We start from the raw sequence: 18,103 nt of genomic DNA on the forward strand, positions 1-18,103 counted from the left end.
ATTTTAAAAGAGGATAATCACTATTCATCCCTGCTAATAAGAATACAGAGACACTGATTAAAATGAACTTCAAAATTTTTCAAAAGAAATTTCAGAGCCCATGTCTTGGTTTAAGACATGGTAAGGGGTATGGAAACTCCAACATGCACCATCTCCCCTTTAACAACACCCTTTTTCACCAATAAGGAGAGATGAATGAGAGTAGATATAAGTGAAAAAATAACAGTTTACTAAAAAACTGAAACAGCAACATATTTCAGGCAGAAAATATCAGCAAATAATCAGTAGGTAGAAAGTTGTTAAATGTCACAGACTCCGTGGGAGCAAAGAGAAACAAAAATGGTGGAGAAGCCCCTCCACCAAGATGGCTCCCTCCACGGTGACCTTGTGGAGAGAGACAAAGTGAAAATGGTGGACAAGCCCTACTTGGCTCAACCTTTCCCCTGGAACAAAAAAACTGGGAAGATAGCAGCTTACGAGAAGTTCTGGTGGCAGATGGGAGTTGCTGGTGCTGCCTGGGGAGCTCTGGCTCCCAGTGTCAGCCTCTGGTTCATTCGGTGTCAGTGCTGCTGTCCCAGGTTGCTGTCCTGATAGGGGAGGAAGAAAATGTCCCCTGGAGCACTGAAGAATGGTGGCCTGATCTCGACCAACTCTGGCTTTGTGCTGGGGACAAGTGTTGCAAAATTCACTATGAAACCTTTTGGAACTTGTGAAGTGCAGCTTCTCAGGTTGTTACTCAGAGACGTGCTTGAAGCAACCTGCTCTGCATCCCAGAGAAAAAGGGAGGCTCCTGCCTTGCACTGCCCCAGCTCTTCCCATGAGAATGCCAGGGAAAAGCAAGAGCCAAAAGGGCTTCTTCTTGAGTGCCCCGACCTTAAAAAGACTTGGCACCCCAAACGTCGGCAGTTCCATTTCCGTATTTTCCACCCCTTATTCCATACCATGCCCAAATGAATACCTTTCAACTGTACATATATACCTGTAACTATATACAAATACAATTATTATTTCAGTAGCCATTGACCATTGCCCAGGATATGGATTTAGTTCATTAGTCCATGCTGGGTTATGTATTTGTTGAGGGGGAACTTCCAAACTATTGGGGCAAAGTATTTCTTCAGAACCTGCCCTATATCCTCCCACATTCCATGCCACTCAGGATTTTCTGCCACTGGGGCAGCTCTCCAGACAACCTCTCTGGAAATCTCAGCCCTGATTCTAAATGTGTTTTAGGCCATATTGAGGTGACATAGCAGAATTAGCAACAAAAATACATTTTTTTTAACATTCAGAGGGAAGTGAACATTCTCAGAGGGTGATGTGTCAGACCTGAAGGGGGAGAAGGAGGTAAAAGGGTAGGAAAAGTCATTCCCTCTTTTTCTTCCAACAGTTTGGAGGTGATTATTAATAAACCCCCAATAACATATTGGGTTACACAGGACAGCCCAGTAAAAGGTAGCATTCCTTTTTTCTCCAGATATGAATATCCCTTTCTTTCTCCCTTTCATACAGCTGGGGTTCAGAGCAAGAAGAGAGCAAATGAGTAAGAGAAACCTACACTGTATATAGGACCATCAATATTTAATCCTGGATTAGTGACAGGTTTAAGTTTTAGTATTTCATGAGCCATCTGACTTCAAATAGATGCTTTATCACATTAGAAAGAGGAGAGTCTTCCCTTGCTATGAGAGATGGCAATCCTTCCTAGGTCTGGCAGGCTGGAAGATACTGGTTCGTAAAATCTTGACACTGGAAAGCAATCATAGGTAATATTTAGAGGTCTCCATGGCTCGTTGTTTATAATTTTTCTCTCCCTCTCACCCTGCAGAGTTCAATTCAAGGTTCAGTTTTAGTCTAGAACAAATAAAAGAATAGCCATAAGATTCAAAAAAATTTTCATGCTATTCTGATGAAATATGTGACAGAAGAAAATGAACCACAATGAAAATATAGGGGACTTATTAACATTTATGTTGCTTTATCTTTCCTCTTTGGAATAATGCTGACTTAACACCTATCTCAAGGTGTACAAGAGTAAAACCAAACACACATACCTAAAAATTATATGCCTCCAGCCACAAGCAGTCAAAAAATGTACCTCATAAAAGATTCAGACTTGAAAGACCTACATTTCATTTCAAAATTCATGGAGCAGCATTTAAAAAATATTAAGGTTTCACATCTTATATTCAAAAGTTAAGGAGGAAAAGTATCCTAAGATGAAAAGAAAGGGACATAAATGTGGTAGCAAGAAAAGAGATGAGACATGAGCAGAAAGAGAGCACAGAGGGAAACAAAACATCACAACATCACTTTACTTGTTAACTGGAATTAGTTCTGGAAGCACCAAGAGATATCTAACATGGGCTCTCTTGATTTTTTTCAGCCGCACTGCTTTCTAATTGATAAGCGCACTGATCCTTATATGAAATCTTCTTTTTTAAAACTGGAGATAACCATGTACGAACACTAACAACTCAAATTTTAACGTAAATTTCTGGTTCTGCTTACCTGAAGCATCAGGTACTTCACGGCAAAGGATATTTTATTAAAATATGAGACAGACATGAAAAAAAGGAGATTTAAGGAAAGTGTTTTCTTAGCCAGAGCAACTCTATGATTCTATGAAACTGTGCTGTGATAACAAAATTTGAAATAAATACATATTATGATAAGTTAAAAAAAAAAAAAGAAAAGAAATGTGGGTTCATTTGTGCTTATTATTTATGCAATTGTACATATCATCTACATGTATCAAGTACTGGAAATACAAATGTATGTATAGTCTAATCAATATAAAAGATTAAATATTATTTAGTTATCAAATTGTATATGTTTGAGTAAGCACTCATATGGACACTATTAGATACATGTGTAAAAGTAATATTAAAAGACCATTATACTTATAATGTATTTCAAATAATATTTAAAGTGCACAGGTTTAGATAGTATTTCTTAGCCAAACTGATAAACCGAGAGGCCAAATATATTTGAAAATGCAGTGGACCAAGTTCTGTTCTTGCTAACACTGACACACTTTCATTTAGATAAATCTGGAAAGAATTTCACCTCACTAATGTATCTTTATTCAATTAAATCTCTTTAATAGCATTACATCTCATTTAGAAAGTTCAAAATCCATAATTAGCTGTTTCTTTGAAACTGATTGCTAAAAATGTAGTTTCAGAACAGCTTACCGTTCAAATAATATATATGCATGGAATTATTGATTTGTCCAAACTTGCCAATTTTAGACATTATTCATTAATTAACATTAAAATTCACATGATTTTACTATTTGTTTTGATAAGAGCACTAACTATTAAGTAATATCCTGACCTTTAGGAAAAGTTGCGTTCAATACCAAAATTAAGCTCAGGTTTTAAGATTCAGTCACTAATCTCTATAAAAGGGCAGAAAGAAAGCAAAACAAAATAAAATCCCTTGAAGTCACATTCTGTCATTCTCTTTCAACTATTCTTCTGTGTTTCTGCCCGTTACATTTAATTTTATTTCATTACATGTAACAAGACTAATTTTTCAACAATCCATTTTGATTCTGCTCATTCATTTTACCCCCTTTGACCATTAACTTTTTAAACCCTGAGGTATTTTGTAACAGAATTAATTTTAATTTAATTTGTTTTATTAAGCCAAGGTTTTCCAATGTATCAAATATAAGTAATATTAAATGGTGCTACTTCATCTTGTGAGGTTCAGGCATCCTGCAGAATACTTACATTTTACCAGTGGTATGTGAAAACCAGATATTTTTTGGTATGGAATACTATGAATTGATTTATTGCAATACATTTTATTTTTTCTAATATTTATTTTTTTAAATGTTGCAATGAGTTTAATTTTCTCCTTTGCTCCATAGAAAGTTAATTGTAAGAATTTTCTGGGAAGAAAAAACTCCTGTCACCTGAAAATACTCATAATGAAAATATCAGTCTAGAACTGAAGTTAAGAATAAACACATGAGAAAGTGGGACAGGTATAGCAAGGGAAGAAAAGCCACACCTGTTAAATCTAGAAAGAGTAAACTGAAGAGCATGAGGAAAAGCCATCATAACAGTTTTCAGAGACATGACAAGATACTGCAAACAAGGATGTCCTCTGTGACCTTCCTGTGTGGTCCTCTATAAACATGTGGTTCCATGTCTGTGATTGAGAAGACATGGGATTCAACAGCAGCAAAGGTCATTCAGGCTAGATCAGACAAAATCTTCACAGCAGTAAACCACCATTACAGATTTCCTGGAAATATCATGGCTACCTTAGATGAAATCTGAAATGACACAGATATATTTCATTTTAGCTAGTACAGGGGATCGACAATGTTGCTATTGAAGTTGTTATCACGTCTGTATTCTTGCAATTTGTATGGATTTACAGAGTTTTCAAATGAAATAAAACTATTTCTATATACATCAAATCTTCAAATATATAAGAAAGCAGAAAAAAATGCTCACAAATCTCACTGAAGAAGATCCTACCATTTTCCAAATGATTGTATCACAACTGCAGATCTAGAAGCTACATGTATAGAGTCCAAATAGCTTAGCTGAATTAAATGCAACCAAGAAATAAAGGGAGTTTTGGGATATGTAACAAATTAAAGTTTTGATTGTAGAAATACATAATGAACTATTGAGCCAGAAAGGCTAGTCTTAGGATAAAGTAAATCATACCTGCACACAAAGGAAATCAAGCGTCTCAGCAGTATCGGGTTACATGGGCCTCTGCAGTTTGCTGCAACAGGTTTAAAGATGGAATTGCTCTTTGGAAACTTTTCTACACTTACACATACCATACTGCACCAACTTGTTTGGCTGTGGCTGAAACTTCATTTTACCACAGTGGAAGTCATAATTTGCTATCACTATGTGCAGTCACTGGTGCCTTGCATCAGTGAACAAGAGAGCAGTCAGGGATGAAAATGTGACTTCAAAAACACTAAGGTGTTTGAAGTGCCCTGAATTCCTCTACTATTTGTTCTGATGATGTGTTGCCTTGGGAATACTCAAAAGCTCTAAACAGGTTCTCTCCAGCTCCCGTGATCTGCTTGACACAAGGAGCACTGATTAGCTATCAGGGAGCTATGAATCATCTCCCATTTCTATTGATCAGTTAATATTCACCTTAGGGGAGGTAACATGCCACTGGAGTTCTAATGTACACGAGAAACTTACGGCCTGCCCGTTCAGACTGCAGTACTCCATCCCCTTCCTATGCCCTGCTTTTGAAATACTCCCTATTCAGGAGCCAGGGACTTGGTTCCATCAGCTGTAGAAGTGACGGCTTTTCCACAGGGAGGATACTTTGAGTTTGCCTCTTTCTGACCCAATTACGCTGCTTGAAGGCAACCGATATGGCTGCGTGTGTCTAAAATGTACCCACTGAGCTTCTCACAGACCTTCAAGGACTCAGAGCAGTCAAGGTCTGCTGCTAATGGTTTTAACAGGTAATAGGTCCTCCATTTGGCCTGTCACTTAAAGGAGGAAGAAGGAAAGCAGGTAACATTGAAAAAGGATACTTATTGGTGCAGAAAAAAGGAGAATTGCTCTTAAATGGGAAGAGACAGACTGTAGCTAGAGGGAAAATCTGTAAAGTGGTCCTGAACCTGGATCCAGGTGCTGCAACTGGCAACATGGGTCCACCCTGCTCCAGAGGCAGCTTTGCTAGAAAACAAGGAAGAAATTATTCCTTAGGGACAGGAGTTCATAAGTACATTTTATAGTTACCTGCCTAACAGCTAAAATTGTTACAGTTAACTGATACTCCTGGCTTTTAGGCTACATGGTATGTCTCTGAAAATCTAATCCTTATTCAACATTCGTATTTTGTCTTGTGAAACACCAAATATATGAAGCAAAGAAGCTAGGGCACATTATATTTGTTGTGTTTAACATACTTACAAATGTTGTAATAATTTACTAATTAAGTTGTACTACATTTAAGAGTGAGAAGAATAGAGGCTCAATGACATTTTTCACATAATACGCAAGTCCTTTGTACTTAATACTTCAGTTTGCTCTAACTTTTTCTTTGTCCCTGCTGTCACCACCATGCATTTTAAAAGCTTGCATGGGATTTAGTCTTTTTGTTTCCATGGCAACAATGAGACTGATCCCTCAGATATGAAAATCTCCATTTATTCTGAAAATTGTTTCCTGGCAGGATGTTCTTGGATCTGAATCTTGCAATTGAATATACATGAATTTTATCTTTACACATATCCTGTATATTGTATGTAGTCAGGGATAGAGATATCTGGCCTGCTTCCTAGGCTATTTATTGTACTAGCTGATGGTTTTGTTGGGCTTTAGTTTCTATCTGGAATTAGGAGTTAACTATTTTGCTGGCCTTTGAACTAATATAACCACATTTTTGGCTGTGAAGCCTGTGACATTTCTGCTTCCAGAAAAATGAATGCAAATTTTGTTATTTCAACAGAGGAAAGCAAGAGCACATCTGCTACTTAGCGTATTTGATCATTTTAGTTGAATGATGATAGACATTGCAAAGAATTGTTTATCTGGGTTTGTGGATTCATCTTCCAATCAGTTATTCAAAAAGTTACAGATGATAGTTTCACTATATTTATGTTGGGACCCATTTTATTTTACAAAGCTCTTAATTAATCTTGCAAATCAATAGGAAAAAAATCCCTGTGCCTTGTTTGCTAAACCGTCTACTTTGTTTGTCATTCCTTCTTATCCTTGATTAAATTTGAAATCAGATAACTTCGCCTGCAAGCATGAGGAATGTTAAGCTCAGACACCTGAGTAGAAGTGAAATTGGACTAGAAATAAATGCCTCAAGATTTGTGACTGCAGTGAGACAAATAACAGAGCTGGTGGTAAAGAAAGAGAAGTACTATGATGACGTCCTCAGTGTTTCCCACATTCATCAGCTTCAGCTTTTTTTTTCTGTTAGCTCTGTACCCACTCAACCTCTGACAGTAACAGGTTAAGCTATGAAGAGCCACTTACTTACATGGGAGTCAAATATCCAAATGTCTTGCTAAAGGAGCTTAAAGCACTATAATTAACCCATCACAAAGTATAATATACCAAAAATGCTTTTTAAAGTTTGATCTACTAATGATGCTCAGCATGCATTAACATTTTCCCCATTTTTTTATATGTCATACATCAGTGGTTAGATAAATACTCTGATTGCCATCATTTTTATGGCACTTTGAGAGTCCAAGTTGATAACTGCCATTAATCACAATCTCAGCAGCACAGCACTTTGAACATATCTACCACAGAGTTCTGAAAGCAGTGACCAATAAGGGACATAACTTTTTCTGTTTAATACAAAAAACATGTGCTTCATTGTTTTATATCCACATAGCATTTCAAGCACAGAGAATCTCTGAAAGCCCTGACTGTTATGGAGATTGTCTGTGTTCCTTGTACTCAGGACAGGTTTTTTCCCCCTTGAGAGCTAGAATACAAACTTACAGTGGTTAAACTTTGTTCGTGGTCATTCATATTGTACTCAACTACGATAAAAGCCCTCTGGCCTCTGACACCATGTAGTTTCTGACTGAGAGTCACAGGGAGATAAGCAGTTGCAGAAAAAGTGAGCTATGGACTAACAAATAGGAAAAATATCAGTACTGGAAATATCACTATCAGGAATTGTTCATGAGTTGGCGCTGATTTAGCAATTTTACAGTATTCTCTTTAACAATGAAACAGCTACTGAACATAAATTTCTGAACAAAAGGCAAAATTCAGTATAGATAATATCAAGTTTCATGATTTTGGTAGCTTCTCTGGGATTCTTTTTTAGGGGTAAAGGGAGGAACTAGTTTATGCAGCTTTGAACTATGACCTGATATTAATGAGTTTACAGGTTACATACACAGATGTTCTGAGTTATCAGATCTGCCATGATTTTTCTATAACAAAGTGTTAGTTCATTCACATGCATTTTGGTGGTTACCTGTATGTCCATATACATGCTATAATTCCTTTAATATATACATAATTCATTATATGTTTAAAATACATTTTTTTCTTGTATTTTAGTCATTTCAGCAGTTCAGTTGGAACATTGTCCATTAATAGATCACTAAAGAAGTTACAAACTGAAGCACTTAGACTGATGTTTGTGTGTAAACCAGATATTTTAGCATCATTAGTCAATCATTAATAATATAATTGAAAAAATTTGGGGGTAGAAGACGAAGTAAAGAATTAAACTATATTATGACTTTATACACATTGTTGAGGAGGTTTCAAGTGTAAGTTATGTAAGAAATAGTATATTGAATGATAAAACTTTTTATTTTGTTGATACAAACTATCATTCCGTAGTTCGAACATTAGTGCTCATGTAAGATTAATGTTTTTGCACACAACATGAGCACTAAACACCGAAAGTATTTGAGATAAACTTGTAGAGTTCAGTATTGTTGGGGTTCCTCCCCCCTGCCATGTGGTCCTGGGAGAGGGGCCCTGGGGGGGAGGCACAGGGTTTCCCTGCCCCTGGTCAACCTTGTTCCCCATTGGTTGTTTTGTGTTCCCCTGCGCGGGCAAGGACCCTCTGGTTCCATGATTGACACGGTTTCCTTGGCAGATCCCAGCCATGTGGCTGGAGAAATAAACATCTCTGAAAATATCTACCAAGAACCTGTCCATATGTATTCTTTTCCACAGGCCTCGTTGTCTGATACACATGTTGCAACATCCCCATTACAACACAGTATCGCATGGAATTAATTTATGGGATGTATAAAAAAATCTGAAGAAATAAGTGAAATTGAAAGTCATTGTCCTTGAAGGTGCTTAAAATTGGAATATATGTCACTATAAATAGAAGCTGACTTAGCCTATATTCAGTCTTCTTATTTTTAGACAGGATATTAATTTTTTAATTTTTAATCTTTACAACCACTCTTCTCCAATTTAAGTGACCAGCCTTCTTCATAGTTCATTAATATAGAACATTTTATTGTCTTTTGAACAGACCATATTTTTGCCCTAACATAAAACGATAACAATTTTCATGGCCTATTATACTGAGGAGGTCAGACTAGATTAACTAAAGGTCTCTTTTGGCCTTAAAAACCTTCTTATGTAGTAGCTTTTTGCTGGAAATGTCATAACAGTCCCAAGTCCTGTCTGACTGCATGCTATTAAATTAAGTTATATGCTTATTGAAAGCTAATTTGTTTCTTAAAAAGCACAATTAAGTCAAAAATATTGCATTTAAAAATATGAGGAAAATTCTAATCCCTTTCTCTTATTATTTCCTGACCAGGTTTTTACGTATTATCCACAGCAAGTGTGTTTCTTGCAGGCATATGCTAAGGCATACATTTCATACGTGAATTAACTCCCCAGGCAAAGAAAGGTATGTAGTGTCTTTACTGGAGTAGTTCCTTGGTAAACTTTTATGGGTTTGTGGGGTTTTTAGTTTGCTTGGTGTTGTTTTGTTTAATTGGTTGTTTTAGGTTTTTTTTTAATTGGACCTTCTGTATCCTTGACTCAAGTTCATATGTAGATATCCAGTTTAGCTAGATGAGTAAAGTTAGATAAACCCCACAGCCATAGTGCTAAGATGTGTAACAATTCTTAGCTCCTAGGGCATTTGGGCTACCAGTAAGTTTCAACTCCTTTGCAAGATGAATATTTCTTCCTTGAATAAAAGAAGGTGATGCCAATTGTGACCTCTGGCCTGGAGGTAGTGTTTTAACTATCCTGAATATCGTTTTGGTGGTGATAAAAGCAAGACCATCAATTCAATTCCAAAGAAACTACATAGTAACAGCCACTTTCCAGATCTCCGTGCTCCTGTCTTACCTTGCACTGACTTCTTTTATTCATGAGTATATTTCATACAAACGCTGAGCCAACCTTGAAGTAAATCATGCGTCTGTACATTGCCTTAGGGAAGCAGGCTGGTGTGGGGTATGCCCAGCCACTGCCCTGGAGGGATGTCTGCTGAGATAAGGAGATTCAGCAATCTCCCAGCAGGACTCCCTGGAAAGGCAACTACTTTTGGGTCATGGCGAGGAAAGGTAGACCCACAATCCTTTGGGAGACACTATGCAGATCATTCTGTAAGCCAATGGTCTGTCCCAGATCCCCTGTAATCCATTGGTCCCCTTGCTGATCCCCTGTATCCCTATAAAAGCAAGATCAATTGGCCCCTGTGGCTTAGAGAGAGCCCGTCCCTGGCTTCCCCCTTTGCCGGAGGGGACCAACAATAAAGCTCCCTTCGTGCGGAACCAGCCATACGGGCCATCTCGTCTCTCTCTCCCTCTCTCTCCGGTCTGGTTTGGCCTGGAGGCTGCCCTGCAGAGCTGAGCTGAGATCACGAGCTGATAATCACTAAAGAGCTGACAGCTCCTGCAAGGGTCCCTCTGCCAGCAGCTGAGAGGAAGACACCGGACCTTGGGAAGGCGATTCCTTTCGGGACCATCTCCCCAGACTGATCATCTCTTCCTGGGTCGCAGCCTCGGACCCCATCACCAGCTGTAATAGGCTGGTATGTCACATTCCCGGTCTCCTGAAGGTTGCATGTAAATTTTACAAATATCTCAGTATTTGTTCCTTGTTAGTAGCCTAGGAACAGGATATACAGGTTTCAGCTACAGCACAGAGGATGGGCCTTTACGGGAGGACTGAAACCATTTTTGACATACTATTCCTTTGAAGGGTGGTACTAGGATACACAAATCAGTCAGATCAAACACTACAAAGGGGATCAGGAAAGGAGAACGGATGTTTGCCTTTTTCTACTCATTGGATGGATCATCCAGCAGTGCCATTCTGCTTCATTTTCTTTGTCCTGGAATGAATGCCAGTTGCACCAGATGCAGATAATTTGGTGACTATATATGTAAAATATATATGAAATAATATCCTAAATGAGTTTATAATTTTCATACAATATGAAAGGCAGACATTTGTCTATTTTCAATGTGAGTACGCTCATTCTGCACCTGAAATCTCCTCGGCGTGCATTAGACATACTCTTTGAGCTGTGAATTCAGTGATCCTACAACTGAATACAGTGACAAAGGTATGGGTTCCAAACAAGGTGTGAATAGCTCATTTTCTGTTTCTTCCCACTATAGGACAAACTGTGCTCTTGAAAAACAAAAATACATCAAATGGAAGGTGTTTTAGAGATATACTTACTCATGTTTTCTCCTGCATTCAAAATATTGTTAACTTTTCATTTTTAATTTTGCATTATTCTGAATCATAAGGTAGAATGCATGATATAAAAGGCCAGATAAGAATAAAATGTTATTGCTGTATTTGTACTGGCTTCAGCTTAGAATGCCTCCTGCTTAAGTTTTTCCAAAAATTTCCCTTTACACATAGATGGAGTATTCCTATATTATTTTTATTTAAGTTAAAGTTCAGACACTCATAAATGTGGTATTTAAATTATGGGTAGGGAAAACCGAAACATAACTCATCAAAAAAAAACCCCACCCAAAACAACAGAAGTCCCTTAGATGTTGAAATTCTGATTCAGTGTAAAAATAGAGTAATTTTTTCCTGAGTTTCTCAACAAACTGTACATAAGGAACAATGAGTTTGCTTCACAAAAAATCGTAAGAAAAATACCATTTAAAAGTTTTGCCAAAACACAATGATTTTTCAAAATTTTTCTACTTTCTTTTTTTTTTTTTTTCTGGACAGCTTTTGAAATATCATATTGTGATTATGGCAGTAATGGTATGTGGTTCTTTTTTTATCCTACTGCATATGTTTAATATAAGCACTAATAGTTTTAATTTTAGTTTGTCTATGGTCAAAGACCCTTTGATGTCTCATGTGAGACTATTTTTAACTTCACTAAAGACGTGCAATCACCTTTGAGTCCATTCTGTTACGCTGGGTAATTAAACACAAATATTTGATGTTGGTTTTATTTCATTCTAAATCACCTTACATGTATGAATTATCAATGTCAAAAAGGGAAAAATATCCTCAAATCATCACTCCCCTTCTCTCTGACTTGAGTGCTGGTGGATTTACTGAAATCTGCTATTAGTAAATTCTTGGATTATATACTTATGCCTCAGGTACTTCTATCCAGTTTTCTACACCCCTAGGTGCTCTCTCAGAAAAAAAAATCCAAGTTCAAAGGTGTCTTATAATACCTTAGCTCATCTTAGTTGTATGAAACAGATAAGTAATTCATAAAGATCAAATTAAAAAGTGACATTTTCTAACTTCTTCAGTCTCTGTGCTACAGATTTCTTGAGTTCATCTTTGTCAAAGCAGGGAATTTGGCTCACAGATTTTAAATTATTTGAGCATTTTGGTTCTGAATATTACTATTGATTTAAATCAAATTGCTTTGAAAGGTAAAGTTTCAATGTAGGGTTTCTTAGGTGAACATGATAGTTGCCTCTGTGAAACTGCAAAGGGGTGTTTGGTTTTATTTTACTTTATCAGTAAGTAAGTAAGCTGTCTAGTATTCTACATTGAAACACAGAACCCTGAATGAAACTTTGTGTAGAAAACATCAGAATTTAAGATCACATAATGAACTGTACTGCTGGAAATACTGTCTATGAATTGATACATCTCTTACCCTTCAGCTCCCCTCTCACAGCTACTATTGTTAATATCTGGGATCCTCTTCAGAATAACTTAAGGTTTTTCGGTCAAAGGACACTCCTGTATGGTTATTTCACCCTAACCCTAGCAAACTGTTTCTCAAATTTGGTATGGTGTTTCACCTTTGAAATAACACATGCTGCAAAGAATTGAAAAGAACAGGTTTATGTGTTTAAGCTGCTGCCCACCAACCAATTTTTGATTCTGTGGAGTGTGGCAGATAAATAGATTATATACCACATTTTAATTTCTTCCCATTGGAGTAACCACCATTTGGTAAAAAATTATAGAAACCCTTCTGTTTTAAGAACAGAAGAATACTACTTTTACTTGAGCTTGTTTGAAGATCCAGTGCCTGGATAGGGCTGATAGGGCTGTAGCGAGTCATCAAAGGTTTAGAGAGAAATTATTAACTCCTCAGCTTACCATATCTAGTAGAAAACATTGTTAAATGAATGAACTTCTATGGCTTGTGTTCTTCTTGGGGCACACATGGGTATTTCCCTACTTTCCAAGTCTCCCTCATTTCTGGATGTCTAAGAAGTAATTTGTAATGTATGTTACTAATAATACAGCCAGCAGAGTGGATAGGGTGAAAAAAAAAGGTTCAGCTATGTTTTTCAGTATAGAAATATGGTATATGGTAGCAGTATACATTAATCACATATTTTCTGCGTACATGTATAGAAAAATAGACAGTGGATATCAGATATCACATTTTTGTAATGTAAATATAGAAATCAGTGAAGTTTATGCATTTTCAGCTTTTCACATTCACAGGCAGCATTATTGCGCATACACTGAGAGCTGAACAAAACTATTCATTTTGTCTGAAGGATAAAATACCCTATTCCTCTACATATACATTTTTCCACAGAAATAATCCATGGGACAAAAAAATCAAATAACTTTCTTCTAAACACTGCAGAGGAGAAAGTCTATGATATCAGCTTTGTCAAGTGACAATAATTTAAAATATGTTCTTACTTTACTGAGGGATAATGTTATCACTGCAGCGCTCTCAGTCAGAGTAAGGTGGTTCATCCTGTGGATCCTGGAGCATTAATAGTGAACATCACACTAGCAATTCTTCTTGCACTTGAACTTTTACAACTTAAGTTCAAAACTGATTCAAATTTAGCAAAAAAATACCAACAATCTCTCTTGAACATCCTTCTATTCTGGGCAGTTATACAGTGACTGATTCTGAGAAATATATATTTGCATTAGATACAGATAGAAATGTAGAGGTTAAAGAAAGCATAGTTGAAAAGACTCATGCACATTGTGTTTTCCCATCACAGACCTTATAAAATGTCACAAAGACTTACCTTTGTCATTCTGGTGCTACTTGGTCTTACAGACATTTATCTGAAAAAAACCCAAACCCTGCTGAAGTAATTAAATTTGCCTGAGATGTCACCCCCAGAAATAAGGGCTAATATGTCTACCTTTCATTGGTAGCGAACATGCATTTATAACTCCTACATGCCAATATTAACACAGACACTTCACTGTATTTCTTCTCAAATAAATTTCCTCCAAAACTCCAAAATTTCCTCTTTCCTTTTTTGAGGCACTGATAGATACACATGGAGGTCATGTTAAAGGAAGAGTATACAGTAAAATCTCTTCTCCAAGCCAGAAACAAAGGTAATTGAGCAAAGGCGCATTTATAGAAGACTGACAGGAGAGATTGCAATGTGAGACAGACCCATTTTTTGCTAAATCCTTTTTTCCCTGTGATATCTTGCTCTCTCTGGCTCAAAAATGTTTTGATTTGACTAAGTTTTCTAAGTTACTGTAATTTGCTGTCTTTAAAGGAGTTTGGAAAATACAGGGTTTCTATCACGTCCATCATAGCTAAAGAAATAAAATGTCAGAGGACAAAGAGTAGTATCTCTTGCCCCCATGATTGTGTTCAGTGCAGTGCAGAGTGACAGCAAAAGCTGTCACTGTGGGGCCAAGGCATAGATTTCCAAATTACTCCTTCTCCATTAAAACAAACAAACAAACAAACAATAAACCAAAAAATTCCCAAGCCCAACCACAAAACCTCAAGGAGACTCACAGAGAGCAAGGGGACAGAATGGACAAATGACTTCCTATCAGTCACAGTAGGGCAGGTAAAACAGGTGTGTGAATGCAGGTTTGCCAGGCCCTGGAGTTAGCAATCCCACTGTAGGAGAAGCCATCCTCTCTGCAAGAGACTTCATGTAATGTTGATTGAACATCCACACTGTAGAACACCTGCATTTTATAGTGCGCCATGAGAGAATTTTTTCACCTGGCTTTTATCACAAAAGCTTGATTTTGAAGCCTTTGTTCCCTTTATTATTTGCTTTTTGATTAAACATCACCCATTGTTATATATTCTGAGAAATGCTGGCCCTGCAGCGATTGTAAATCGATAGCTAGATGTGGAGGAATAGGAAGGGAAAGGGGAAAAAAAGGAAACGAGAAAAGTTTCTTACTGCTAAGTGAGAAAGAAAGTTAATAAAAATAGGTCAGGCAATTTCAACCTTTTTTCATATGAAGCAAATGGTCTAATCTTAAGTAGGAGTCACACATCAGGATCTTCAGTGTATCTGGGGCTCATCAGGAAGTGGCATACAAGTAGCGATATAAAAATCCTTTTTCACGGATATCAGGAAGTTTGCAGTATAATAGATTATCCTGCAAAGAATTTGTATTACATCTATCTTTTTACCTAGGATTGAATAAATATTGCAGAAATTAAACTGATATGTTATCCAGGTCATGTATTCAGCAATGACTAAGCCGAAGAAGCATATATGAAAATATCAAAATTTTTTCTTAAAAGTCTGTAGAACAGTAGTCTAAATGGATGAAAAAGGAAAACAGAAGGTAAGGGGTTTTTTTTCATCTCAAAGGACAATCATTTTAATTGTGTAGTTCCTGGAAATAAAAAAAAAAAAAAAAAATCTTTCATAATGCAATGAAATGATATTTGAAGTAACTCACATACAAAATCTACAGACTGAAATACTACTGGAACTCCTATTTATCAGTCTGCTGTAATTAAATTCATCATGCAATCTTGGAAAAAAAAAAGAATGTATTTAAAATACAGAAGGGGAAGAAACTTCCATATTCAGGCATAAAAATAGGAGACATTCAAATGGCATGAAGTTACAATTCAGGAAAGATTTTGTTAGTTGTATTTGGAGCGCAACTATAGCAACTGTTAGCATGTGTCACTGCCTCTAATGGTATATGGGTTCAATCAGAGCACACAGAATACCAGATGGGACTGAAGGAAGCTGTCAGCAGAAAGACATTATGCTCTCTGATTTTTGCATTCCTGTGCAAAAAGCCACTATTGTCAATTGTTTTTATCTGTAAAACCGGTGCTTTTGTTATAAATCTTGGCATGGTCTGGGATTACAAAGCCAGCAAGTACCAGATGGCTGAAGAGACTCAGGCCAGGTCTAGGGCCTCCTGCCAGCCTTGTTTCTGCAATCAGGAGTATGCAGTAATATGATCCACGTTCAACACGTCTGGGTGAACAGATGCTCCTCACATGTAGACACAGTAAGTACACTGGCAAAACTGTAGCATGACTGGTAGACAGATGCCTGATGAAAGTAAGGAAGAAGATTATTTAGACGAGTGCAAAGCACAGCGTTGCTGGAATACAGAATAGTTGCAATCTGCTGTGCTGGTTTTGACCGGGTTAGAGTTAGTAGCTGGTACGGGCCTGTGTTTTGGATTTGTGACCTAAACATTGCTGGTAACACAAGGATATTTTGATTATTTACACAGTGTCAAGGACCTTTCTGTTTCTCACCCCATCACACCAGCAAATAGGCTGGGGGTGCTCAAGGAATTGTGAGGGGACACAGCTGGGACAGCTGACTCCAACTGAGCAGAGAGATATTCCATACTGTATGTCATCATATTCATCATACAAAGCTGAAGAAAGAAGGAGGAAGGAGGGAACACGTTCAGAGTGATGGTGTTCCCAGGTCACTGCTACATGTCATGGAGCCCTGCTTTCCTGGGGATGGCTGAACACCTGCCTGCCCATGGGTAACAGTGAATGAATTCCTTGTTTTGTTTTGTGTGGGGGGGGTTTGCTTTACCTATTTAACTGTTTTTGTCTGAACCCTCACATTTTCTCACTTTTACTTTTCTGATTTGTTTCCCCATCCTGCTGGTGGGGGGAGTGAGTGCAGGACTGTGTGGACCTTAGTCGCCAGCTGAGCTTAAACCACAACATCTGTGATGAAAAATTAGCCTTAGCATAGGCATTGCTTTAGATGGTAATGAATATCAACACCATGTCAAGATTACTTTGCCATTCAGAAGGCAGATGCTAATATGAAATTGTGTCTTTGCTCAAACACAAAAAGAAATTACGTTGACCACTGAGAGAGCTGTCCTTTCCCAAAAAATTTGAAACATAAATTTCTAAGGGCCAGAAGAAAGATTAAAACCACTCCATGGTGAGCACTCTGATGATACTGTGAGAATCTTCTGCAAGAACATGGAACTGAACTGAGGTTACCCAAATCTTGTTCTAGTATCCTCACAGAAGGCTGCTTGGCCTCATATACTGACATGCAAATATGTTGAAATTAAATATTTCCTTCATCATTTTTGTGTTCTTGTAGTTCTTAGTTCCATCATCTGTGAGGATTATTTCTCTTTAGTAGAAACAAAAATCTAAACCATCATTTCTCTGAGAGTCAAGTTGCTGTGCTATGCAACTACATACATCTTCAGCAATGATAAATGCCAGCAGAATGAGCTCCCTTTTCCCTGCAATATGTCAGGCAGTCCATCCTGTAGCTGAAAATTTCTGATGAAATTTAGCTTTTCCTTGCACTTTTCTTATCTTTTTCACAGAATCCCATTTATTCCCTGTTGTGGATTGCTTTTGGGAGATTTTGTGGGAAAGGTGCAATGAGGATGCAGAAGGTGATGGGAAAAAAAGTCTTGAGTGCCAAATGAAAGCATCAGCTGTGAGATTTGAAATTATTCTTTAACTTTTGTGTGTTTCTTTATCAGAATCATAGAATATTTCAAGTTGGAATGGACCCTTAAGGAACACTGAGTCCACCTCCCTGCTCCTATAGGACTACCTTAAAACTATACCATATGATTAAGGGCACCGTCCATACAATCCTTGAACTCTGACAGGCTTAGTGTAATTTCCCTGGAGAGCCTGTTCCAGTGAATAACCACCTCTTCATGAAGAACCTTTTCCTAGTATCCTGTCTGAGCTTCCCTGACACAACTTAATACTATTTCCTTGTGTCCTATCACTGGTCACCTGAGGGAGATCAACACCTCCCGTTTCACTGCTCTCCTAAGGAAGGTGTTGGCTGTGATGAGGTCACCCCTCAGACTTTTCTTCTCCAAATTGAACAAACCAAGCGTCTTTAGCTGCCCCTCATAAGGCTTGCCTCTGAAAGTTTGTACCATCTTGGCCACTCTCCTTTTGATACAATCTAAGCGTGTGATGTCTG

General features: G+C 37.5%; 1 long non-coding RNA gene across 2 annotated transcripts in view; it reads left to right on the forward strand.

Annotated features, from left to right (window-relative positions):
- The window catches only part of LOC108447771, a 97,164-nt gene that overhangs the window by 59,589 nt on the left and 19,472 nt on the right, over positions 1 to 18,103 (forward strand). For both annotated transcript variants that reach the window (XR_001863456.1, XR_001863455.1), the window contains 3 exons: positions 9,283 to 9,375; positions 11,682 to 16,163; positions 16,395 to 16,661. This is a non-coding gene — a long non-coding RNA (uncharacterized LOC108447771). The remainder of the gene's footprint in view (positions 1 to 9,282; positions 9,376 to 11,681; positions 16,164 to 16,394; positions 16,662 to 18,103) is intronic.

The sequence above is a fragment of the Corvus brachyrhynchos genome, unplaced genomic scaffold, assembly GCF_000691975.1.
Source record: "Corvus brachyrhynchos isolate BGI_N302 unplaced genomic scaffold, ASM69197v1 scaffold23, whole genome shotgun sequence".
Lineage (NCBI taxonomy): Eukaryota > Metazoa > Chordata > Aves > Passeriformes > Corvidae > Corvus > Corvus brachyrhynchos.